Here is a 27502-nt window from a genome sequence, read left to right as displayed (position 1 = left end):
GGATATATTAAGTATAAAAAGCAGGTTTACTGACAGTTTGCATATTGTTATTTGTGTTAAATTTAAAATAATAACAAAATTTTAAATAATGTATTCCAAAAAATTAATAATGGCATGAGGAGTCTTTCATTAAACCCCACACATATACTTTCAAATTAGTAAAAACAAACATATTTTTACTTTCAAAAAAAGAAGGTATTAAATTCAGTCCCCTTTATCCTGCTTTTAAACTAAATGCAGAACAGAATCATAATATATTTATTGCTGGAAACTTGGTTTAATCTGGTAGTTTCTGGGGGGGAAACTACTACTTCCCATGGAGATATATAATAGCCTAGTATAAACACACACACTTTTTGTTTTCTGAACACTTTGAAAGTAAGTTGCAGACAACATGATCCTTCACTTTTACATAGTTCAACATACATCTCCTAAGAATAAGGGGATTCTCCTACACTGTGATTACACTTATGAAACAATGATTATGCTTATGAAAATTAACAATAATTTCATAATGTCTAATATTAAACACACATTTGAATTTCTTAAGTTGTTCCCCCAGTATCTTTCCTTTTTTTAACCAGGATCCAATTGAATTTTATGTATTTTATTTGGTTATTATGTCTCATTAGTCCCTTTTAATCTAGAGCCAGTTTTCTGGTAGAAGATTCCACATTTTCCATTTAAATGATTAGTATATATGCTGTTTATTTAATCCCCTTCATGACATAGACTTAGTTTAAAAAACTTTGTTAGGGGGCGCCTGGGTGGCTCGGTTCCTTAAGCGTCCACTTCTGCTCAGGTCATGATCTCATGGCTCATGGGTTCGAGCCCCACGTTGGGGCTGACAGCTGACAGCTCAGAGCTTGGAGCCTGCTTTGGATTCTGTCTCCGTATCTCTGCCCCTCCCCTGCTCGCACTGTGTGTGTCTCTCTCTCTTGAATGTAAGTAAACATTAAAAAATTTTGTTTTTAATTTGTTATGAACTGTTTTTTTATTGTGGTAAAATATACATAATCTAAAAGTTAGCATTAAAATTAAAAAAAAATGTTTATATTTGAGAGAAAGAGAGAGGAAGAGCACGCAAGGGGGGAGGGTAGAGAGAGAGAGGGAGACAGAGAATCTGAAGTAGGATCCAGGCTCTGAGCTGTCAGCACAGAGCCTAATGCAGAGCTCAAACTCATTAACCGACTGAGCCACCCAGGCACTCCTAAAAGTTAGCATTTTAACCATTTTTAATTGTACAGTTCAGTGGCATTAAGTACATTCACATAATCATAGCCATCACCCCCATCCACCTCCAGAACTTTTGTTTTGCCAAACTGAAACTCTGTGCTTATTTAACAATAATTCCCACTTTCCCCTCCCTCTAGCCCCTGGTAGTCATTATTCTGCTTTCTCCCTCTCTGAATTTCTACTTTCTCCCTGTCTGAATTTGACCTCTTTAGGTACCTCATATAGATGGAACTACACGGTGTATGTCCTTTTGTGACTGGCTTATTTCCCATACTAGAATGTCTTCAAGGTTCATCCATGTTGTAGATGATGTGTCAAAATTTCCTTCCTTCTTAGGCTGCATAATATTCCATTGCGTGTATGTACCACATTTTATTTATCCAGTCTTCGCACCATGTAGTTGGGCTGCTTTCACCTTTTGACTTATTGACTATGAACATTTGAAGACATGCTTAAGGGTAGAGATAATTGTACAGTAACTCTCATCCAATTAAACAATTATCAAGATTTTTTGTGCCATTTTACCCCTTTGCAAAGTATTCGTTTCTTAAAAAATTTAAAAAAGACATTTTCTTACAAAATCTCAATGCCATTTTCATGCTTATAAAAGAACAACTCTTTGGTTAGTTAGTATCTTGTAATACTTCGTCCATAAAGTAATTTCCCTGATTGTCTCAAAATGTCTTTTATAGTTGGCTTGTTTGAATCATTAAACAAGATCCACACACATTCCATTTGATTGCAGTGTCTCCAAGGCTTTTTAAATTCAAGCAATCTGCCTTCACTTCTATTTTTTTTAGATGCCATTACCTTATTGCACAACGGGCTGAATTATATTTGCATGCATTTACAGAGGAAAAAACCCCACACATTTTAAAAGAACCAAACACTGTATTTTGAGGTTCTGGAACCGGTTTTATTTAGAAATACTGCAAGTGGTTATAAAAACAGTATATCTAAATTCATAAAAACCTCATACTGTTACGCATAGTCCATCCATCCTTGTCATATGACCGCATTATAATTTAGCAAACCACAGTGTTGATCCCGGTAGATGAAGCCTTTACGGCAGGGGGCAGGGTTACCTCCTTCTAGAAGCCAAGAGCCTAAGAAGCCCCTTCCAATAGTAAGCAGAGAATAGTTTTCAAGTGGAAAACAAAGACAACTATATCCAAGTTTCCTCTGAATACAGAGATATGGTAAGTTTCTGGAGAACGTGGTGTTGAGGAAACATACTAGTGAATTATATAATACAGGCTAGAGAGTCTGGTTAAAATAGTAATGAGACTTGGTTTTAAAAGGGGGCAAGACTATTGGAGGGGATCGATGGAGTGATGGTGGGCAACTAAGGGAATAGGGTGAAGGGTCGGATAAAAAGCCTTTAAAGGGTGGAAACCTGCTCAGTCATTGCCGCCGGAGGAAAGAAACGGACACCAGGGAAAGCCCCCAGGGCCACTGGAGTTGAGCGAGGCACCGGAGCAAATCTCTAGGAGTAACACTGGGTGTTTAAAAGGTAGTGCTGGAGCGGATTTTTCGAGGGCATGGAACAATGCGGAAAAAGGGATTGAGCACAAAGCAGGTGAACAAACCACTCCCTCCTGCCTCCCTGCGCCCAGGTCAAGCTATGCGATACCCAGGACGCGCCTCCACCAGAGAACGCTAATGCAGATGGCGTGAAGTCTTAACGCGTCACCACCCATGCCTCCGCCGCGGGAAGTAGTCCCCATTGCACCGGCTCCGGAGGGAGCTCAGTGAGGGAGCTTCCCAGTCCCTCCGAACGTGAGTTCCGGGCGGGGCGGGAACGCAGCCAATCCCTGGAAAGGGGGGCGTGGCTAGCTTGGCCTCGCAGATTCCTCCGCCCGCGCTTGCTTATGCTGAGGCTGAGGGACCCGCCATTTTGGATGCTGGTCTTTGAGTGCTAAGTCTGTCTCAGCCGTTTTTGCACCTGGATTCAGCCAGGTGAGTGTGGCAGTCTCAGCGTCAAGGGTCTTTGTTTTCCTCCTCCCACTGCGCTCCGTATTTGGAAGTCCCAAATCTGGGGTTCAGACGACCCCCAGGTGGCAGTTGAGAAAGGGAAGGATCCTGGGTTTGGGGGTCAGGCCCGAGGTCAGGCCCGAGAGTCCGCGGTGCGGGAGGCCTAATGGAGGCCGGGGTTGGGGGCGTGGCAGGGCCTCGAGCAGCTCGGGAGACCGCTGGTCTTGGTTACTTGAAGCGGCGAAACTTTTCCGTTGTCATTCCTGCTTCGAGGCGGAAACGCCACGGCCTCGGCTCTGCCTCCCGATGGTGACAGGGCTCGTTTTGCGGTTTCGGTGACACCCCTGTGCCGTTTCCACTGGTTCAGAGAGACTTCGGGAAGGTCGGTGTCTCCGGTGTGCGCGACAGTCTGATCGCCTCCACCTGGCGGGGCGGCCCCCTGAGGTGGTGTCTGTGGGGGATGGGGGGCCCTGGACTTGGGCCCCCTTGGCCAGAGAAAATGGCCTTTTTCTGTTTTGAGCAAGCAGCGGTCTTCGCCCCTTTTCGCAGACCCCTACGTGTGTTATGAGAGACCTTGTGAGAAGCCTGAGGCCCTGTCCTTGTCTCTCTCCTCTTTGTGTTCTCAGCGCTCCTCCTCCGGGGTGCCGGAGTTGAGGATTTGAAAACTCCAGCAGCGTAAACTTCTGCAAGGATAGGGATCCATGGAGGGTCCGTTTACAATTAGACAGTAGGAAAGACAACCACTTTCATTTTCTGTTGCAGTAAAATAAAAAACAAAAGCCGGTCATAAGTAACTTTTTGGGGACTTGTAGTTTTCTCTATTATGCATATATATTTTTAAGTTTTCATTAAAATTTCAGGCAGACAAATGTAGACAGTATAATGAATTCCCTCCTCTTCCAACTTCAGCGATCAATTCAGAGCCAATTTTGTTTTGTTTGTGTCCCTCCTTGTGTATGTTAACAAAATAGTGGTTGAGATATGTGTGTGTGCGCGTAAACATGTAGAAGTTTATTGACTACCTACACTCCAGTTGTCTATGGGAAATTTTCTTTTTTTAAAATGTTTATTTTGAGAGCACGCCAGTGGGGTAGGGGAAGAGAGAGAGGGAGAGAATCCCAAGTAGGCTCCGTGCTGTCTGTGCACAGCCCAAGAAGGGCTCCATCTCAGGAACCTTGAGATCATGACCTGAGCGGAAATCTGTAGGCGGAGGCTTAACTGAGACACCCAGGTGCCCTGGGAAATTTTTTTACAGCTTCCTCAGAATTACATCTTCTGGGATAGGAAGACTTGGTAGTATCCTTTTGTTAGAAGAGAAAGGAGTGTTTTGAAAATTTAGTTTTAGTATTGCATTTCGAAGTCACCTAGTTTGTTTTTTTTTTAACTTCATTTGTTTTGAGAGAGAGAGAGAGAGAGAGAGAGCAAGGAAGGGGCAGAGAGAGAATCCCAAGCAGACTCTGTGCTGTCAGTGCAGAGCCCGACTTGGGACTCCGTCTCTGGAACTCTTGAGATCATGACCTGAGCTGAGATCAAGAGTTGGACACTTAACAGACTGAGCCACCCAGGCAGTCCTAAAGTCACCTAGTTTCTTAAATGCTCTCATTTTTAAACTAGTGTTATTGTTTTGTCCAAATTACTTGTTTTTATTCTCTTCCTGTGCCTCTGGGCTTCTAAGTGATCAGGACCCTCCAGAATCCCCAACTCTAGTCTGCTTAAGTTCTCATTCCTTTTTTTTTTTTTTTAATTTTTATTAAGTTTATTTATTTATTTTGAGAGAGAGAGAGCACGAGCAGTGGAGGGACAGAGAGAGGGAGAGACAGAATCCCAAGCAGGCTCTGCACCATCAGCACAGAGCCTGATGCGGGGCTCAAACTCACCAACTGTGAGATCATGACCTGGCCCGAGATCAAGAGTCGGACGGTTAACCAACTGCGCCACCCAGGCACCCCAAGTTCTCATTCCTTTAAAGTTAGAATCAAGTCCCAGCTGTATGCAGTCGATGCTGATTTAAAAAATAAAGCTAGAAATTATAGTCTAATGAAATGATTTCAAATACAGGAAAAGTAGTGTGCACATGAATACTAATTTCAGCATTATATGACAAATGTCAGAAAGGGAAATAATTTAGAAATTATTACTCATTGGAATATTAGGCAGCCATTAAAATAAAGTTACAAACACTGTAACAGATTCTGTGTCACTTGATAAAAAGATTCAGTAGTGTCAGAGTGCATGATTACAGGTTTGTAACAGTATGAGGAAAAACTTGGTAAAATGTATACCCACTGAATTTTTTGTGATTTTTTTTTTTAAATACTAATTTCATTGAGAAACAAGATAAAAAACACTTTAATAATTCCTACATATTTCAGTATTTATAGCTTCTTCCAGAAAATCTTGATGGTCTCTGAATTCTGTAGCCTATACATTTCTTGTGAGTTACACATGATGCTACAGGTCTTGTGGCCCTTTATTTTATTAATTTTTTAATCTTGATTAATTTGGTCAGTGAAGTTTTTGTTTGTTTTGGTCAGTGAGATTAGGTAACAGTTTACTGTGTGAAAATATAGTAAAGTTGGCATTCTCTAAATGAAAGGTTTTAAGGATTGGACTATATTAACTTGGAAATGCCTTCTAGCTTGTTTGTACTTTAATGTGACATCTTCATAGCTGAAATACAGCGGTCATACCTAAATCTGTTCATATCATTTATTTTATAAGGAAGAAATATTCAAGATAAGTAAAATAATACAGTTCAAATATAAAAACTTTTTTTTATATTGCATAATACCATTCTAGCCCACTATTCACTCTACTTCCTCCCTTACCCACTGCACTTTTGGAGCTACATACTCTAAAGCTGGTCCTTTAGAAATTCAGGATCTTTTTTGCTCTTTTTAGCTACTTCAATAGAGCTTTCAGGATTACTACCTTTGGGCAGCTTCATGATTTGGGGCAGCAGGTGTGAACTGCAGCAGTCTCACCTTTATCCTCCAAACAACATGAGGAATGACTCAATCCATGGTTTTACACCTTCCCCTTTTCAGAATGAAGAGATTATCCTTTATTTACTTTGACTCATTTTCATTTTTTTAAGTTCTTGTTACATACTTCTGCTTATTTTTATTTATTTTTTAAGTTACATCCAAGTTAGCATATAGTGCAACAATGATTTCAGGAGGAGATTCCTTAATGCCCCTTACCCATTTAGCCCATCCCCCCTCCCACATCCCCTCCAGTAACCCTCTGTTTGTTCTCCATGTTTAAGAGTCTCTTATGTTTTGTCCCCCTCCCTGTTATATTATTTTTGCTTTCCTTCCCTTATGTTCATCTGTTCTGTGTCTTAAAGTCCTCATATGATATTTGTCTTTCTCTAATTTCACCTGGCATAATACCCTCTAGTTCCATCCAGTTCCATCTAGTTGCAAATGGCAAGATTTTGTTCTTTTTTGAGTGCCGAGTAATACTCCATTGTATATATATATATATATACCACATCTTCTTTATCCATTCATCTATTGATGGACATTTGGGTGCTTTCCATACTTTGGCTATTGTTGATAGCGCTGCTATAAAAGTTGGGGTGCATGTGCCCCTTCAAAACAGCACACCTATGCTTGGATAAATACCTAGTAGTGCAATTGCTGGGTCGTAGGGTAGTTCTATTTTTAATTTTTTGAGGAACCTCCACACTGTTTTCCAGAGTGGCTGCACCAGTTTGCATTGCCACCCACAGGGCAAAAGAGATCTTCTTCCTCTACATCCTTGCCAACATCTGTTGTTGCCTGAGTTGTTTATGTTAGCCATTCTGACAGGTGTGAGGTGGTATCTCATTGTGGTTTTGATTTGTAAGAGATTTTCCTTTAAAAGGCTTCTGGAACTGAATGATAAAAGAGGGACTAGATGGATTTGTTGTTCCAGAGTTAAGAATTGGGATAAAGTGAGGATTTGGGAAGAACCAATGTGTGACATAGTGGTGTTACACTAATAAAAATATTAGTAGATCAGTACATGCCTTCCCTGGAGATATTGTGGGTTCCGTTCTAGACCACCACAGTGAAGTGAGACAAATCAGTTTTTTTGTTTTCATAGTACATATAATAGTTAATGTTTATATTGTAGTCTTTTAAGTGTACAGTAGCATTATGTCTAAAAAAATATATTTTAATTAAAAATTTTATTGCTGGGGCACCTGGGTGGCTCAGTTGGTTAAGCATCAATTCTTGATTTCAGCTCAGGTCATGATCTCATGGTTGTGAGATTGAGCCCTGCATGCAGCTCCGCACTGGTCGTGGAGCCTGCATAGGATTCTCTCTTTTCTCCCTCTGTTCCTCCCCCACACGTGCAAGTGCATGCCCTCTCTCGCAAAAAAAAAAAAAAAAAAAAAAAAAGTTAAAAAAATGCTAACTTTCAGCAAGCTGTAACTTCTGGAGGATCCTCCCTACATGTTGATGGCTGCTAACTGATGCAGGTGAAGCTGAAGCTGCGGCAATTTCTTAAAATTTTAAAAAAAAAAATTTTTTTTTTAACGTTTTATTTATTTTTGAGACAGAGAGAGACACAGCATGAACGGGGGAGGGGCAGAGAGAGAGGGAGACACAGAATCGGAAGCAGGCTCCAGGCTCTGAGCCATCAGCCCAGAGCCGAACGCAGGGCTCGAACTTGCGGACCGCGAGATCGTGACCTGAGCTGAAGTCGGACGCTTAACTGACTGAGCCACCCAGGTGCCCCAATTTCTTAAAATTTTAAGACAGTAATGGAGTTGGGTGTTTTTTTTTTTGTTTGTTTTTTTGTTTTTGCATCAGTTGACTTCCTTTCATGAACAATATTTCAGCATATGATACTGTTTGATAATATTTTACCCACCATAGACCGTTTTTTTCAAAATTTGGGTCAGTCCTCTCAAACCCTGTTGCTGCTTTATCAACTAAGTTTATGTAATATCCTAAATTCTTTGTTGTCATGTCAACAATCACAGCGTCTTCACCAGGAGTAGAATTCATCTCAAGAAACCACTAAAGAACGTGGTTTGTTTATGAGGATCACGTCTCGGGGTACCTGGCTGACTCAGTCAGAAGAGCATGTGACTCTTGGTCTTTTGATCTTGAGTTTGAGCCCCACATTGAGTGTAGAAATTGCTTAAGTAAATAAATAAATTAACTTAAAAAAAAAAAGAAACAACTTCTCATCAGTTTTTATCATGAAATTGCAGCAATTCAGCCACATCTTCAGGCTCCCCTTTTAATTTTACTAGTTTTGCTCTTTATACACTTGCAGTTACTTCCTCCACTAAAGTCTCAAACCCGTCAAAGTTTAGAATCAGTGTTTTCCAAATTACTGTTAATATGGATATTTTACCCTCTCGACATGAATCACAAATCAAATGTTCTTAGTGGCATCTAGGATGGTGAATACTTCCTAGAAGGTTTTTGATTAACTTTGCCCAAGTCCATGAGGGGAGTCACTCTCTATGGCAGCTCTAGCCATGTAAGATGTATTTCTTAAATAATAAGATTTGAGGGTCACCTGGGTGACTCAGTCATTTGAGCGACCGACTTTGGCTCAGGTTGTGACCTCACTGTTTGTGAGTTCATGCCCCTCATTGGGCTCTGTGCTGACAGCTCAGAGCCTGGAGCCCACTTCAGATTCTGTGTCTCCCTCTCTCTGCCCCTCTTCAGCTAGCACTCTGTGTCTCTCTCTCTCAAAAATAAACGTTAAAAAAATTTTTTTTTTTAAATACTAAAGAAAATAGTAATAAGACTTGAAAGTTGAAATTACCCCTTGATCCAGGGGCTGCAGAATGGATGTTGTATTAGCAGGCATTGGAAACATTAATCTCATACATCTCTATCAGAGTTCTTGGGTGACCAGGTGTGTTGTTAATGAACAGTCATGTTTGAAAGGAATCTTTTTGTTCTGAGTAGTAGGTCTCAGTGGTGAGCTTAAAATATTTAATAAGCCATGTTATAAACAGATGTGCTATCATCCAGGCTTTGTTGTTCCATTTATAGAGCACAGGTAGAGTAGATTTAGCATAATTCTTTGTGTTTTTTTCCAAGTTTTATTTAATTTTGAGAGAGAGAGAGAGAGAGAGAGAGAGAGAGAATCCCAAGCAGGCTCTGCGCTGTCAGCACAGAGCCCAATGTGGGGTTTAAACTCACAAACCACAAGATCATGACCTGAGGCAAAGTCAAGCGGGTAACTGCCTGGGCCACCCAGGCTCCCCTAGATTTGGCATAATTTTTTTTTTAATGTTTTATTTAATCTTAGAGAGAGAGAGAGAGAGAGAAAGAGAAATAAAGACAACCAGCATGAGCGAGGGAGGGACACAGAACCCAAAGCAGACTCCAGGCTCTGAGCTGTCAACACAGCCCAATGTGGGGCTCGAACTCGCAAACCATGAGATCATGACCTGAGCTGAAGTCAGATACTCAACTGACTGACCCACCCAGGCCCCCAGATTTAGTGTAATTCTTAAGGGCCCTAGGATTTTTAGAATGGTAAATGAGCATTGGTTTCAACTTAAAGTCACTGGCTATATTAGCCCCTAACAAGAGTCAGCCTTTCCTTTGAAGCTTTGAATCCAGGCATTGACTTCTCTTCAGCTATAGAGGTCCTAGATGGCATCTCTTTCCAGTGTAAGGCCATTTCATCTATGTTGAAAATCTGTTGTTTTAGTCACCTTCATTGATTATCTTAACTACATCTTCTGGATAACTTTTTGCAGCTTCTACATCAGCACTTGTATGTTAGGGAAATGGCTTCTTTCTTTAAACCTCATGAATCAACCTCTTCGAGGTTCAGGGTTTTTTTCTGCAGCTTCCTCTCCTCTCTCAATTTGTAGAATTGAGGAGAGTTAGGATCTTCCTCTGGATTAGGCTTTGGTTTAGGGAATGTTGTGGCTGGTTTGATCTTTTATCCATCCAGACCACTAAAACGTTCTCCATGTCAGCAGTAAGGCTGTTTTACTTTCTTATTTGTGTCTTCAGTGGGGTAACACTTTTCATTTCCTTTAAGAACTTTTCCCTTGCATTTACCACTTGACTAACTGGTGCAAGAAACCCAGCTTTCGGCCTGTCTCAGCTTTTGACGTGTTTTCCTTATTGAGTTTAATCATTTGTAGTTTTTGATTTACAGTGAGAGGCATATGATTCTTCTTTTCCTTGAACACTTAGAGGCCGTTGTAGGGTTATTGATTGGCCTGATTTTAGTATTGTTTCTTGGGGAATAGGGATGCTTAAGCAAAGGGAGAAAGATGGGGGAATGGCTGGTTGGTGGAACAGTCAGAACACACACACTTACAAAGTTCAGTGTCTTACATTGGAGTGGTGGTGGAGTGATTGGTGGCACCCCAGTTACAGTTGAAATATTAACATCAAACGTCACTGATCACTCGTCACCATAACAAACGTAATAATAATGAAAAAGTTTGAAATATTGTGAGAATTAACAAAATGTGGCACAGACTTGAAGTAAGCAAATGCTTTTGAAATAATGGTGCTGATAGACTTGCTTAATGCAGGGTTACAAACCCTCAAGTTGTAAAAAATGCAGTGTGAGAAGTGCAATAAAAAGAGGTATGCCTGTATATAAACAAGGTAGAATACTGAGAAATAGTTTTGTAATCACTAGTTATAATCCTTTCATAGGGTTTGTATTATAGATGTTTGCATATCTTACAGTTTATTTATTTTTTATTAAAAAAATTTTTTTTAATGTTTATTTATTTTTGACAGAGAGAGAGACAGCATGAACGGGAGGGTCAGAGAGAGAGGGAGACATAGAATCTGAAACAGGCTCCAGGCTCTGAGCTGTCAGCACAGAGCCTGACGCGGGGCTCGAACTCACAAACCGGGAGATCGTGACCTGAGCCGAAGTCAGACTCTCAACCGACTGAGCCACCCAGGCGCCCCTGTTACGTTTTCTTTTTCTGTTGATTTTGGTAAATTAAGCATAAGAGATTTGTCCATTCTTGACTCATTTGAATTTATAGGCATAATTTGATAATAATATCCCCCCCCCCCCTTTTTTTAATGTTTATTTAGAGAGAGAGAGAGAGAGTGAGTGAGAGTGTGTGAGCAGGGGAGGGTCAGAGAGAGAGGAAGACACAGAATCTGAAGCAGGCTCCAGACTCCGAGCTGTCAGCACAGATCCTGACGTGGGGCTCGAACCCACAAACCATGAGATAATGACTTGAGCTGAATTCAGACGCTCAACTGACTTGAGCCACCCAGGCACCCTAATAATGTCCCCTTTTAATTAATGTCTGTAGGATCTGTAATGACATTTCCCTCTTCATTCCTGATATTTTGTGTCCCCCCCCCCTTTTTTTTTTGCCAGTTTGCTATAGATGTATCCATTTTTTTTTTTTTTTCAACGTTTTTTATTTATTTTTGGGACAGAGAGAGACAGAGCATGAACGGGGGAGGGGCAGAGAGAGAGGGAAACACAGAATCGGAAACAGGCTCCAGGCTCCGAGCCATCAGCCCAGAGCCTGACGCGGGGCTCGAACTCACGGACCGCGAGATCATGACCTGGCTGAAGTCGGACGCTTAACCGACTGCGCCACCCAGGCGCCCCGATGTATCAATTTTTTAAAGTAATCTTTATGGACAACATGGGACTCGAACTCACCACCCTGAGGTCAAGAGTCACATGCTCTACTGGCTGAGCCAGCCAGGTGCCCCCAAATTTGCCAATTTTTATTTAATTTTTAACTTTTTAAATTTTAAGTTAAATTTATTTTTGAGAGAGAGCGAGCAAGTGAGCATGAGTCAGGGAGGGGCAGAGAGAGGGAGACAGATGATCTGAAGCAGTCTCTGTGCTGACAAAAGAGAACCTGAAGTGGGGCTCAACCTCATAACGGTGAGATCATGACCTGAGCTGAAGTTGGATGCTCAACCGACTGAGCCACCCAGGCACCCCTTAAATTTTTTTCTAAGTTTATTTATTTTTGAGAGAGACAGAGTGTGAGTGGGGGAGGGGCAGAGAGAGGGAGACACAAAAGCTGAAGCAGGCAGGCTCGGATTCCAGCCATCAGCACAGAGCCCAATGCAGGGCTGGAATTCACAAAGAGATCACAACCTGAGCTGAAGTCTGATGCTTAACCGACTGAACCACCCACGTGCACCAGGACTACTTTTTAAGCTACATGTACAAGTTTCAATATTTTCATTATCTTGTAGTTCATACCTTTAAAAATGTTTCTGCTTAGGGTGCCTGGGTGGTTCAGTTGGTTAAGCGTCTAACTTCAGCTCAGGTTCTCACGGTTTGTGGGTTTGAGCCCTGTGTCCGTCTCGGATGCCAGTGCAGAGCCTGGAGCCTACTTGGGATTCTGTGTCTCCCTTTGTCTCTCTCTACCTTTTCCCCATTCATGCTCTCTGTCTCTCAAAAATGAATAAACATTAAAAATTTTTTTTTAATTAAATAAAATGTTTCTGCTTGCAACTTCCTCTTTGACCCATGGATTATGTAGAAGTGTGTTGTTAATTTCCAGGTGTTTGGAGATTTTCTGCTGTGTTTTGTTGTTACTGAGTACTATCTAGTTCAGTTCCATTGATATGCCCCGATTCGAGAGACCCCCCGAAAACAAACCACCAGAGTCCAGAGTCAAAGCCAAGTAGCAAGGGTCATTTATTGCAGGTTCGAACCCGGTCCTCCACGCACTCGTTGCCGGTGATGCTAAGAGGCCCCGAGCGAGGATCTTACAGCTTCTTTTATAGACAGGCACAAACAAGTTAGGGATTTTTTTGCGGTTACAGAGCTGTTATTGGTTGACATTTAAATTTGAACACTCAGCAGAACTTGATTGGTTCCCTCCTTTTTTTCAAACCACTCAGCAGAACTTGATTGGTTCCCACCTTTAGGTCAGACCACAACCGGACACGCCCTGGCTGGTTCTGGGAACGGTGGGAGTGGGGGGGGGCGGGGGGGGGCGGGGGGGAGGTGTTTTCTTTGCAGTTGTGAGTACACCTGGTAATTTTTCTCTTAGTCTCTCATTCCCCCCTTTCTTTGGTGCCTTAAGAGCCAATCTTGGATCTTATGTGTCTGACTCAAATGTTTCGGTAATGACAGGTTGGTATTGGGTCCTAAGGACCATCAGTTGGATCGTGTTCACTCGGTCTTTGATAAAGGCAACTAGTTTATTAATAATATAAGGCCCGAAGGTGAGGAGGAGAAGGAGTATAAGGGGCCCAGCTAGAGCAGAAAGCAGGGTGGCTAGCCATGGGGACTGATTGAACCAAGACTCAAACCAGCCTTGTTGTTGTTCTCGTTCACGCTTCCGTTTGGCCAGGCCTTCTCTAACTTTAGCCATGGACTCTCGGACTACTCCGGTGTGGTCAGCATAAAAACAACATTCTTCTCTTAAGGCTGCACATAAACCTCCCTGTTGGAGGAAGACTAGATCTAGCCCCCTTCGGTTCTGTAGGACCACTTCAGAAAGGGAGGTCAGAGATTTTTCGAGGTGCGAGATTGAGTCCTCAAGTCTGGCTATATCCTCATCAATGGCTGCCCTTAGGCTATTGAACCCTTGGTGCTGGATGGCTAGTGATGAGATCCCTGTTCCTGCCCCTATGGTACTGAGGCCGAATAAGGTGGCCAAGGTTATGGCTGTAAAGGGTTCCCGTTTTGTTCTTATTGACTCTCTTGCTTCCGTCCCTTCTGCCCACAGATCATATACAACATTTTCTCGGTGGTAAATAACCTTTGGAAATATTAATACCATGATACAATATTCGGGTGACGAATTAAAAACATCTCTGCTAACACATGGGGTGAGCCCTGTCTTAGAACAAATCCACCAACTGTCAGGAGCTGGAACTATCCATTTAGATTCATCCATAGAGTAATTAGTCGGGGCACAGAGCTGGATATGGCTAGAGGGGACCTTTCCTATACAAGTCCCATTGCCAATGACCGCTTGCAGTGTGAGGCCGGGGCCCTTTCGATTCCACTTGCAAGCTGCTGACGACTCTTCTCCTGACTGTGAAAAAGGGGCAGCTAGACCTATGGCTTCATAGAAGGGGGGTTTTATATCATAACATAGCCAGCAGGCCCTTGATGCCTCAGGGTCCGATCGGTTTAAGGCCTCATACGCTGCTGTTAGCAATTTCCATAGGGAGTCTATGCCTTCTGGGTTCTGATTTTCTTGGACAGCTTGTGCTTTTACTCCTGGGATAAGGACGGGGGTCCTGCTGGAGGGAGTAGTGGGGATCTGCCTGGGGATAGGCTCGTCTCTCTTTTTTTTTTTTTTCTAATACCTGATTTGGCCCCACCGGTTGTACAAGAGGGGAGACTTTTAATTTTATTTGAATGGCAGTCCCAAAGAGGGGATATTGATATAAGTAGAGTCCCCAAGTGAGTCCTGAGACCCACCGCCTGTCCTTTTTCCCCTCCTCTGTAAATCTTACACGAATAAGGTTACAGTTTTCATCATACCTGGTGCGGGTAGATGGTTGGACATAGGACATTTCAATAAATTGGGGTTTTACTTCCCACTTCCCTTCCCCATCATTGGAGGTGACGCAACTCCAGGCTGCTCAATAGAGGGTTTCAAACCCTACACATGTGTGCCTCATCGCCCCGGTCCTAAATCCCGGACATGCATAAAATCCATTTCTACTTATTGATACCCTCCTTTGCAGTTGCCTCCATTTACCTCCTTCCATTTCTTCTAATGGACTAATTTTTTCTAAATTAAAATATAAATCTGGCCACCAGGTATTTAATGGGGCAGTTCCTAGGGTTTTGTTGTAGACTTCATGAGTCTCTAAATTAGTAATTTCCCATGTCAAATTATAGGGGTTGTGGGGGTTTGGATTTACAGACAGAATTTGCAGAACAATCAAGAGGAGGGCAAGTACCATAGTTACGGCTCAGTCCGTTGGCGGCGTAGGGTCAATTTTAAAGGATTGTCCTTAGTCCGATCAACAGTCCAGGTTGTCTTTGAAGGTCCGATGAGGTCTGAGAACGGGTCCACTGGTTTGGCGTGGGCGAAATGGATCCAGGTGGTGATTCCGTCTACTTTGATGGCAGTAGGCGTTGTCAGGATGACCTGGGAGGGTCCTTTCCATCTGGGCTCCAGAGTTCCCTGCCGATGACGTTTGACGAGGACCCAATCCCCTGGCCGGAATTGATGTGGAATAGGCGGGGGTCCAGTCTCATAGAGTTCCTTTAATTTGGGCCATACATCTTCATGGACCCTGTGCAAGGCTTGTAGGGAGAACAAGAATTCAAGACTATTATCGTTCTCAGCTTTGACAAGGTTATCTTTTAAGTTAGGGATGATGGGGGGTGGTCTACCATGTATTATTTCATAGAGTGTGAGTCCCAGTTTGTATGGGGAATTACGCACCCTGAACAGAGAGGGGAGAAGGACCACCCAATCAGCGCCAGTCTCCATGGTCAATTTGGTTAGGGTCTCCTTTAATGTTCTGTTCATTCTCTCTACCTGTCCTGAGCTTTGGGGTCGGTATGCACAATGTAATTTCCCATCAGCCCCAAGTATGGAAGCCAGTCCCTGACTTACCTTAGAGACGAATGCAGGTCCATTGTCTGACCCTATCATTACTGGAAAACCATACCTGGGCAGGATTTCTTCTAGGATCTTTTTGGCTACAATCTGCGCCGTTTCATTCTTGGTTGGAAAGGCTTCAGTCCATCCTGAAAAGGTATCTACAAAAGCTATCAAATACTTATATCCATATTTTCCTGGTTTTACCTCAGTGAAATCTACTTCCCAGTAGGTCCCCGGTCTGCTCCCTCTTTGTCTTACTGTTGTTGTCTGAGAATTGCTACTCGCGTTGTTGAGTTGGCACACTGTACATTTAGTGACTACTTGATCAACCTTATCAGAGACATTTCTGATTTTTAGTCCAGTCTGTCTCCGTAAGTCCAAGATTTGCCGGGAACCTAAGTGGGTGCTGGGATGGATCCGCTCTAGAACTTGCCATCCTAGTTTATCTGGGAGTGTAATGCCGCTTTTGGAGTCTCTCCACCAGCCATCTTTGATTCCGGTCATAGGAAGTTTACTCATACATTGAATGTTGCTTTCTGAATACTCAGGGCTGGGGGGCAATTCCCAGGGTCCGGGGTCTGGCAGCTGTAGGGTCAGTAATTGTGCTGGGGGCCGAGCTATGTTTTTTGCAGTCTGATCAGCCAAATTGTTGCCCCAGGAAACTGGGTCGGTTGTCTTCTGGTGTCCTGGGCAATGCACAATCGCTAGCTTTTTGGGTTCCCATAAGGCTGCTAGCAGGGCTAGAATCTCTTATTTTTGATGTCTTTCCCTTCAGCTGTGAGGAGCCCCCGTTCTCTGTATATCGCCCCATGTACATGAGCGGTGGCAAAGGCATATCGGCTATCTGTGTACACGGTTAGCTTGCGGTCTCTCCCTAATTTTAGGGCCTGGGTTAAGGCTATTAGTTCAGCCTTCTGGGCCGAGGTTCCGGGGGGTGTCGGGCTTCTGCCCAAATCACCTCGGTTTCTGAAGTTACGGCCACCTGGGAGGGCGTGTTGTTTGAGTGCCTTCTGGGGGTGGCTGTTCTTTCTGGACTATAGCGCCCAGGACTTTAGTCATTTTCTCTGTGGCCTTGATCTGTCTCTCTTCTGGGGCGTCCCTGTTGTTGTAGACCCGTTGTGCTATACGGAGCAGATCCTGGATCTGTTTACCTTCTAAATCCTCTAGCCTTTGGAGTTTTTTTTCTTAATGTCAGGAGCTGCTTGATTTACAAAGGACATAACGACAGCAGCCTGGTTCTCAGGGACTTGTGGATCCATGGGGGTAAACTGCCTAAAGCCTTCCATTAATCTAAGTAAGCAGCTGGACTGTCTGCCTTTCCCTGTATGACCGAATATACTTTAGCCAAATTGGTGGGCTTGCGAGCTGCAGCCTGGAGACCCGCCATCAGAGTCTGGGCGATAAATGAGTAGCCTTCCCCTACCTTCTGCCGTGTTGTAGTCCCATTCGTCCTGTGGAGGTCTGGTTAGGGGGAAAGCCGCGTTAATGAGGTCAGGGTCAGATGTCGGCCGACCGTCGTCTCCGGGAACCAGCTTTCTTGCTTCTAATTGGATCCTCTCTCGCTCCTCTGTAGTGAACAGGATGCGGAGGAGCTGCTGACAGTCGTCCCAGGTGGGCTGGTGGGTGAACATGACACTGTCTAAAAGAGCTATTAGGTCTTTAGGGTTATCAGAGAATCGAGCGTTCTGTGTTTTCCAGTTATAAAGGTCACTGGTGGAAAAGGGCCAATACTGGAGTCGGGGGTTGTCTGTTTCATCGGGGGGTCCTATTTCCCGCAGGGGTAGGGCCACAGTGGAGTCGGGGAGGCGAGGGTTTGGCTCATGCTGGGTGCGCCCGCGGGTTCGGCCGGCTGGCCCCTTGTGGTTGTTTTCAATGGGGCCCGGCGTGGCTGCTGCCTCCCATCCTCCTGGTTCCAGCAGCTGTTCCGCTTCCTGTCCTCCCCGTTCCCCTGGGGGGGCAACTAGCGGGGCGACTGGTGGGGCGGCTGCTACGGGCAGGGCCTGGGGTACGAGGGGAGGGGGATGATAGGGTGGAGGGTCTAGGGATCGTAGGTCCTGACTATCGGGCAATATGGGATACAAGGGCGTGGCTGGAGTCCTTGATTTTCGGGGATCTGCAGGCCGCATGGCAAGGACCTTACACGTTCCCGAGGATAGGAAGGGGGCCAACCAAGGGGGTGGATTTTCCACTAAATTCCGCCATACAAGAATGTAGGGAATCTGATCCGGGTGTCCCTCGCGACCCAGTAGAAAAATCTTTGATTTCACCTTAGCAATTATAGGGAGGCAGAAAGTTCCTTCGGTTGGCCATCCAACACCGAAGGTTGGCCATTTGGAGCAGCAGAGGGTTATTAATTTTCCCCGCCGGATGTCTAAACTCAAAGTCTGTCCTCTGGTTCTAACATCCCTGAAGTTAGCAACGAGGAGAGAAAGAGGAGTGCTTTGAGATTGGCCCATCTGTATCCTGGAGGTGGAGGAAAGGATTAAAAGGAGAAACAGTAAAGTTATGAGGATTGCTGGCTGGGCCAGGCCAGGTCATCTGTGAAAGAGAAGGAGTTTAACACTTAAAGGTTATAGAATAGAGAACACAACACTTAGATCGCTAGCGCGTTTCAGGTGTCCGCCACCCGAACAGAAAAATTCCGATGGGCCCAAAAAGGTGCCCCAGACGGGTGCCAGTGGACGTCTCCTACTGGACCTGACCAACTGCCCTATAGCGCGTCCGCCAGGGCTGTGTCAGTCACCGATACAGATCCCGCGTGGGAGAGCCAGAAACGAACAAACAGAAACAGACAGAGCCGGCTCACTTACCGATCGGTCTCAGGGATGACCCGTTGACTTGGGGTCTGGTGGGTTTGGGGGGGATCCCGGATGAGCCCCCAAATGATATTCCCCGATTCGAGAGACCCCCCGAAAACAAACCACCAGAGTCCAGAGTCAAAGCCAAGCGGCAAGGGTCATTTATTGTAGGTTCGAACCCGGTCCTCCGCGCTCTCGTTGCCGGTGACGCTAAGAGGCCCCGAGCGAGAATCTTACAGCTTCTTTTATAGACAGGCACAAACAAGTTAGGGTTTTTTTTGCGGTTACAGAGCTGTTATTGGTTGACATTTAAATTTGAACACTCAGCAGAACTTGATTGGTTCCTACCTTTAGGTCAGCTGGTTCTGGGAACGGCGGGGGGGGGGGGGGGGGGGTCTTTTCTTTGCAGTTGTGAGTACACCTGGTAATTTTTCTCTTAGTCTCTCACCATATGGTTTAAGATCATACTCTGTGTGACTTCTGTTGTGTTCTGTTAAGGTTTTTTTTTTTTAGCCTAGGATATGGTCTACATTCAAGTGTTTTCCATGTACATGATTACTGGGTTGGCTGGAGTGTTTAGTAATTATCAATGAGATACAGTTTTTGTATTTCCTTGCTGATATTCCACCAGTTTGATCAGTTACTGAGGAAGGCATGTGGAAGTCTCCATCTGTAATTAGGGATTTATTTCTCCTTTCCTGTCAGTTTTTGTTTCATGTATTTTAAAGCATTACTTTTAGGTGCATTTATTATTAGGATTGTTGTATTTCCTTGGTAAATTCACTTTTTTATCATTATTTAATGTTCCTTTTCTATTCTTCGTTTTCCTTGTTCTGAAAACTACTTGGTCTAAAATTAATATAGTCTCTACAACTAACTTTAACTTTTTTCTTTTTAATTTATTATTGGTGGAGGGGAGTGGGGAGGAGGGAGGCAAGCAGGGGAGGAGCACAGAGAGGGAGAGAATCCCATGAACCTGAGCCAAGATCTGAGCTGAAGTTAGACACTTCACCAACTGAGCCACCCAGGTGCCCCTTTATTTTTTTTCTTTTTTAACTTTTTTTTTTTTTTAAGTTTTTTTTGTTTACTTAGAGTAAGAGCACAAGTGGGAAGGGGCAAAGAGAGAGAGAATCCCAAGCAGGCTCTGCACTGACTGTGCAATTGTTGGGACTTGAACTCAAGAACTGTGTGATCATGACCTGAGCTGAAATAAAGAGTCAGACACGTAACCTACTGAGCCACCCAGGTGCCCTGTTCCCCCCCTTTTTTTTCTTTAGTTTATTTTTTAATTTATTTATTTTGAGAGAGAGAAGGGGAGAGAGAGAGAGGGAGGGGGAGAGAGAGAGAGAGAGAGAGAGAATGAATATGAATCCCAAGTAGGTTCTGCACCATCAGCACAGAGCCCAGTCAGGGCTCAAACTCACAAACCCTGAGATCATGACCTGAGCCAAAATCGAGTCAGATGCTTAACTAACTGAGCCACCCAGGCGTCTCATAACAAATTTTAAGATCTATTCTCAGCAACTTTCAAATATGCAGTGTAGTATTATTAACTAATCCCTACATTTACTTCCTCATGACTTTATTTTACAACTGGAAGTTTGTACTAAAATAGGTGGAGGGGTGTCAAAAGATAGAAACTTCCAACTTTTTTTTTTCTATGTTTGCATGATACACCCCTTTTCATCCTTTTACTTTTGCTTTTTATTTTTTAAATGTTTATTTTTGAGAGACAGGTAAGTGTGAATATGGGAGGGGGCAGAGAGAGAGGGAGTCAGAGGATCTGAAATGGGCTCTGTGATGAGAGCAGACAGCCTGATGCGGGGCTTGAACTCATGAACTGCGAGATCATGACCTGAGCTGAAGTCAGACGCTTAACTGACTGAGCCACCCAGGTGCCCCTCATCCTTTTACTTTTAATATATTCATTATATCAAAGTGAGTTTCTTGTTTTGATAGTATATAGATGGACCATTTTTTGGATGATTCGGACAATCTCTGTCTTTAAATTGTTGTTTTAGACCATTTCTACGTAATTAGGTCCATTGAATTTAGGTCCATTTTATTATGTTTTCTATTCCTCTGTTTTTCTTTCTGTTTCTTCTTTCCTGCCTTTGGGGTTATTTGAACACTTTAGTATTCTAGTTTAAAGTCACAAGTTTTTTGGTATTTTTTTGTATGGAATGGTTTATAGGTCACTCTAGGGATTATAATAGATGTACTTTCACAGTCTACTTGTAGTCAGTATTTTGCCATTTATTTATTGTGGAATACAGAAACATCATGTTTTAGCTTTTAGTTCATTATGTTGTACTTATGCATTACATCTGTATACTTCAAAAACCGCATTAGACAATGTTACTAGTTTTGCTTTTAACTGTAAAATAAATTTTAAGAGACTCAAGAGTCATCTGTTAGATTTCCCAGATATTTGCCATTTCTTCCTTTATTTTAATCTTCCAAGTTTCCTTTTGATATCATTTCCTTCTGCCTGGAAAACTTCTTTAGAGCAGGTTTGGTGACAAATTCTTTTATTAGTTTTCCTTCATGTGAAAATGACTTTATTTCACCTTTATTTCTGAAGAATATTTTCAGTGGATATACAATTCCTGGCAAACAGTTCTTTCAGCAGTTTAGAAATACTATTCCACTTTTTGGCTTCCATGGTTTCTGAAGTGAAATTCATGGTCATTGAATAGAATAGGCAATGCATTTTTCTCTGGCTGCTTTCAGTATTTTACAAATTTGTCTTTAGCTTTCAGCAGTTTGATTATGAGTCTGGGCATACATTTCTTTGGGTTTATTCTGATTTGAATTTCCTAAGCTTTTTCAATCTGTAGATTTAAGCTTTTTGCTAAATTTGCAGTTTTCAGCCTATAGTTTTTTACAATTTTTGGGTACCACACTATTTTTTTCCATCTTTCTGGGACGCTGAGGGCTTTTGCTGTTGTGCTACAGGTCTCTGATACTTTGTTCACTTTTTAAAAAAAAAAAATTAAATCTCTTTTTCAGATTGGCTACTCTGTATTGATTGATCTATCTTCCAAGTGCCCTGGCTCTGTCCTCTGTCATTTCTATTCTGCTACTGAGCCCACCAGTGAGTTTCTTACCTTGGTTACTGTCTTTTTCAGTTCTAAAGTTTCTGTTTCCTCTTTGTATCTTTTATTTCTTTTCTGAGACTTTATATCCATTTATTTCAAGAGTATTCACCTTTTTGCAGCATTTTTTAAAAATGTTTTTTTAATGTTTATTTTTAAGAGAGACAGAGCACAAGCAGGGGAGGAGCAGAGAGAGAGAAAGAGACACAGAATACGAAGCAGGCTCCAGCCTGCAAGCTGTCAGCGCAGAGCCCGATTCGGGGCTCGAACTCATGACCTGAGATCATGACCTGAGCCAAAGTTGGACACTCAACCAACTGAGCCACCCACGTACCCCTGTTGCAGCATTTTTTATAGCAGTTGCTTTATAAAGTCTCCCTCATTTTTTTTTTTTTTATTTGTAATTTTTTTTTCAGTGTTTATTTTTTTTGTGAGGGAGAGAGAGAGATGAGCTGGAGCAGGGGAGGGGAAGAGAGAGAGGGAGACAGAATCCAAAGCAGGTGTCATGCGCTGAGCTGTCAGCACAGAGCCTTATGCAGGGCTCAAATTCCCGAGATCATGACCTGAGCCACCCAGACGCCGCATAAAGTCTTTGTCATTTAATTCACAGTTCCAACATCTGTGTAATCTCAGCATTGATGTGTGATAACTGTCTTTTCCCAGGTGAGTTGGTATTCCTGGTTTGATGTAGTTGACCCACTTTCTGTCCCCACCAGAGGACCCCTTTCCAGTTCCTCAAACCAGGATTAGAGAGCTTCTCTTAAGGTTTTTTCCTTTCCGTGCTGATCCTCAGTTTTGGTTTTCAGGCTGCCTTGCTTCTAGGCCAGGAAATATATCAGAGGGAAGAAAAGTGATAAACTCACTGCCATTTTATGGCTCTTCAGATTCTGGTCTTTTCCATCTAGCTACTATCGCAGTTTTTTCAGAGTCTTCAAATAGCTGCTCCATACATTCTGTTCAGGTCATATAGCTTTATTCGGCGGGAGAGGCACTGAACCTGGAACCCTGTTGTTTGCTTTTTGCTTGTTTTCTAAAGGACTACACAGGTTGCTCTGAGTATAGCTAGTTCATTAATCTGACTGCTGCATGAGCAGTCTGTCCTATGCTTCTGTCACATTTTATTTGTCCTCTTATAATGGACACTTTGTTTTCCTCTACCACCTTACTACCACAGAATCCTTATACATATGTTTTCATGGCCCTCTGTACACGTTCCTTTTAGGGTATACGTTCAGGAATGGATTGCCAGGTCCTAAGGTATATATGTACATTTATCTTACACATTAAGGCATACATTTTATTAAATACTAGTAGACTTGTATTTTAGAATATTAGAATAATAGAATATCATTCATCCCTTTATAAAGGGAGGAAATCCTGCTACAACATGGACGCAGATTGTACTAATAATATCCTATTGTATGTGTGTCAAAACACATAAATAAACATAAATAGTACTTTTTGTTTATCCATCTGTCAGTGTACATAGGGGTTACATTCACCTCGTGGCTGTAGTGAATAATGCTGCTATGAATATGGGTGTGTGTATATCTCTTTGAGATTCTTTTTTCACTTCTGTTGGATATGTACCCAGAAGTGGGATTGCTGGATCACATGATAGTTCTATTTTCAATTTTTTAAGAACTACCATACTGTTTTCCATAGTGGTACCCCTCTTCACAGTCTGACCAACAACGGTACACAAGGGCTCCAGTTTTTCCACATCCTTGCCAACACCTTTTTTTTTTGTTTAATAGTAGCCATTCTGATGGGTGTGAAGTGTTATCTCCTAGTGGGTTTGATTGCATCTCTCTAATGATTAGTGAAATTGAACATTTTTCATATGCCTGTTGGCCATTTGCATATTACTTTTGGAGAAATGTCTCTTCAAAGTCCATTGCTCATTTTTTAGTCAGGTTATTTTTTTATTGGTGACTTGTTTATATGTTAATAACTTTAAGATATACGTTCTTTATATTCACGATGTTTTAGTGTTTCATGGATCTGAAATTTTTTGTGTGTGTGATAGCAAGAAGACTGATAATTTTTATCTTTTTACATATAGAACTTGCACATTGCTGGTATATAGTAAAATGGTTAATAAATACTAGGTGCATGAAAGACTGTGTAAAATGAGTTGCTGAGTTTCTTTTTCCAGGAAAACAATGTTATGTTATTTTTTAAATAACTTTTTAAGTTTATTTATTTATTAGAGAGAGAGAGTGAGCAGGGAGGGGCAGATGGAGGGAGATGGAGAATCCCAAGCAGGCTCTTCACGGTTAGTGCGGAGCCTGATGCGGGGCTTGAACTCACAACCCGTGAGATTGTGACCTGAGCCAAAGTGGGATGCTTAACCAACTGTGCCACCCAGGTTCCCCTTCAATGTTATGTTATTTTTTTAAATAAGTTTTTTTTTTTTTAACTTTTATTTATTTTTGACAGAGAGACAGAGCATGAGTGGGGTAGGGGCATAGAGAGAGGGAGACAGAATCTGAAGCAGGCTCCAGGCTCTGAGCTGTCAGCACAGAACCTGACGTGGGGCTCTAACTCACAGACTGCGTGATCATGACCTGAGCCGAAGTCAGACGCTCAACCAACTGAGCCACCCAGGTGCCCCTTAAAATAAGATTTTTAAGAGATGTCTTGAGGATTAATCTCCGTTGTCTATGGCTTTTTGCCTGTTCCATAAATTCACTGTAATTGGATATCTAGTATCCTGCGGAATCTTAGAGTTGAAGGGACTTTAGAGATAAGAGACTTAAATTATGTTCGTCATACTGTATTTAGTGTGGAAAGGACATAAAGGACTCAGTTTTCTTTTTTTAGATAATTCATTTAACTTCAGTTTTCTAGTCTGGTTAGCTGAAATCTTACTACAGTGTAAATCTGGGGTTGCTTTGGTAGATCTAGGTTCCTGCTTGTTTAGTCCTGTGTGGTATAGTCTTTGTGCTAGATAGCTTCTGTTTTCTTTTCCAGAGCCACATAGCATTCTTTCCTTTTGATATTGTGTTCTTGAGGCTCACTCTTGGGCACTGTCTGTAGGCCCCTTTTCTTTCTGCCTTCCAACTGGGGGTAGGTAGATGGAAGTACCAGGAGACCAGAGGGCGGGAGGAATGGGGACTAGGTATTTATTTCCCTTCTCCTTTCCTGCCAGATTGCTGCAAATTGTCTGCATGCCTCTACTAATGACCTTGATTTCTGTCTTGGAGACCCTTTTCATATAGCTACCCTCACCAGGTTTCAGTTCCTCATCTTGCCCTTCAGGCCTGGATGTGTTAGTGGGCAATACACTATCCTTTGTTGGTTTCTTGGAGCCTTCCCCACACCTTTGTAAATAATCTATTAAATTCTTCTCAGATTACCCAGGATGTGGATGCTATCTGTTTTCAGCTGGAACCCTGATTGTTAGAGTCCCTGAACAGGCCCTGTGATTTTACTTACTTTTTAAGTTTTGAATAAATGTTACTACTGAATGATAAGATTAGTAATTTGGGTTTATTTTTATCCATCTTCCACAGATGTTTACAGTAGGCTTTTGGAGTTTCTTTTCCCCAAACATTCCCAGCTAAAAGATTAGGATTGAAATAAAAACAACTTGGCCACATTTCAGTATTTTCAGCTTCCTTCACAGAGTTGGGTTTCTAATTTGCAGCATAAAACATTTGTTAAGTGTCTCTTTCAGAGAATTACAGCACTTTCCTTCACAGTCCCTTAGGATCTTTTCTGTTCCAGGCTATTATGCTCTTTTAGCATGGTCCTAAACTAGCCATTTGTGGATGCTGCCCATCTTAGGCAAATATGTGAAATAAAGATGTCTTTACAACTGCCAACATTTCATGTTGCTAAAGTCACTTCTTTGTTAATCTACCTTCTCTGTTAACCTGTGTCTTTCATTGTCTAGCTCACTTTAGATACCTATTCTAATTAAGGGGGTAAACTTTACTTTCCTAATATGTATTAATGTATTAGTGTATTAATCAGCTGTACTCTTTTTCTGTTCACATCCTCATTAATTTTTACTTTCATTGAGATGGGAAGATACATTGTTTTTGCTTTGACTTTAAAAAAATTTTCTTGTTCCTGACAGAACTCTAAATCTCTCCCTTTTGCCCTTTTGCCTTTTGCTCTTATCATTCTTCTCCCCTCCCTTCCTGCTAACATTGTTCTCTTCCAGGCATTCCCTTTCCAGAACCTCATTTGTGCATCTCTCATGCACTTTAAAATGTTCCTTCTTTGGAGTTTAGGCACTTGTCTCTCTGGACACTTGGTCTTTATATTTCTGGTTGTGGTTTAATATCCTATTAGACCTGCTGCTAGTTTTCCTCTTTTGTCCACCACAAACTTTCTTGCCTGTTTTGCTTTCTGCTGAGGCATATGGCTGATGCTTTGTGCATAGGAGAGTGCCTGATAGGATTTGATGGTTTGTTCTTGTGTTTGTTTGTTTAGTGATATCTGCTGTTGTCTTCATTTTAAAGGTAAGGGAAATGCCGCTCAGAGTTGTTAAATGGCACGCACAAAGGCTGTTAAAAACAGAAGTGAGTATTGAGAATCAAGCCTCTGTTACCTTTGCTGCATTGCCTCTCTGTAGAGCCCTGCTTGCACTTCAAGCTTAGTGCTCATCCTTCCTCTTCTTGGAAACTTCCCAGAGCTCCATGGCAGAATGAAGGTCCTCCTGCATAGCTCTCCCCTTGCACTGGCCCTTGATGGAACAGCATCTGAGTTAAGAGGGATATCAAGACCATGTATACATTTTTAATCACACTTGTAATATTATTGTTTTGGGTAATGCCGCATTTGGGCTTTGAACCCAAATCTTGCCCTTATACATCTGTTGACTTCGTTTCTGGAGTAGTGGTTAGACAGGCTGATGGATGTGAAAGCCAGGAGCTGGCACCCAGTGAAGAGATTTCTCCTCCTTTTCTTGCATTAGTTCTTTGTCACAGGCTCACACATGGTATGCATGCTCTCTCTCTTTAATGTTTAAGGAGATGGTCATAAATTACTAGATAGTTGTAAGCTTGTTGCTCAGTATTGCACCATACTTATTTTTTTTTGTAGTTTTTTTACACACACACACACACACACACACACACACACACACACACCACCTGTGGCAACCACTGGTCTGTTCTCTGTATCTGTGAGTTTGTGGTTTTCCAGATTCTACATATTTTCCACTTACGATAAGGTGATCTTGATTGTTAATGTTTTCTGATGAGTTAATGTTTTGTTTTTCCCTTTTTAAAAAAATGTTTATTTATTTATTTATTTTGAGAGAGAGCACAAGCAGGGGAGGGGCAGAGAGAGAATCTTACATGATCTCCACACTGACACCACAGAGCCCAACGTAGGGCTCAAACTTAGGAACCGTGAGATCATGACCTGAGCTGAAATCAAGAGTTGGATGGTCAACTGACTGAGCCACCCTGGCTCCCCAGTATTTTTTTTCCTAAGGAGGCAAATGAATTTATATTATTTGTCTTTGATAGAAATTCTAAATTATATGCTCCTGAGGTGTTTTTGTTTTTTTGTTGTTTTTTTTTTTTTTTTAAGTGTATTTACTTAGAGCAAGCTGGGGAAGGGCAAAGAGGAGAGACAGAATCCCAAGCAGACTGCACACTGCCAGCACAGAACCTGATGGGGGGGCTCAAACTACTGAACTATGAGACCATGACCTGAGCCGAAATCTAGAATTGGACGCTTAACCACCTGAGCCACCCAGGTGCCCCTGTTTTTTAATATTAGCTCTATTGTTAGTCTAAACTCATTGGGTTTGAAAAGAGTTTACATATAATAATAATTACATCTTTTTCTTTTTAGTTCAGCCTTTGTCTATATGTATGTATATATGTGTGCTCTTTTAAAATTCAGAAAATTCA

The 27502-nt window shown here is 42.4% G+C and overlaps 1 protein-coding gene across 2 annotated transcripts in view; it reads left to right on the top strand.

Moving 5' to 3' along the window:
• Positions 1-2881: 2881 nt before the first annotated feature.
• Positions 2882-27502, top strand: part of IST1 (IST1 factor associated with ESCRT-III) — a 38375-nt gene continuing 13754 nt past the window's right edge. The window contains exon 1 of one of the 2 annotated variants that reach the window (XM_078438943.2): positions 2882-3015. The gene's annotated coding sequence lies outside the window, so the exon portion shown is untranslated. Of the gene's footprint in view, positions 3016-3071; positions 3196-27502 lie in introns of those variants that run through there. The other variant, XM_078438942.1, reaches the window with a different exon arrangement.

This window comes from Panthera onca, chromosome E2 (genome assembly GCF_046562875.1).
Source record: "Panthera onca isolate mPanOnc1 chromosome E2, mPanOnc1 haplotype 2, whole genome shotgun sequence".
NCBI classification, from domain to species: domain Eukaryota; kingdom Metazoa; phylum Chordata; class Mammalia; order Carnivora; family Felidae; genus Panthera; species Panthera onca.
Note: the sequence above shows the minus strand (reverse complement) of the source record. Positions and strands in the feature narration are given on the sequence as shown.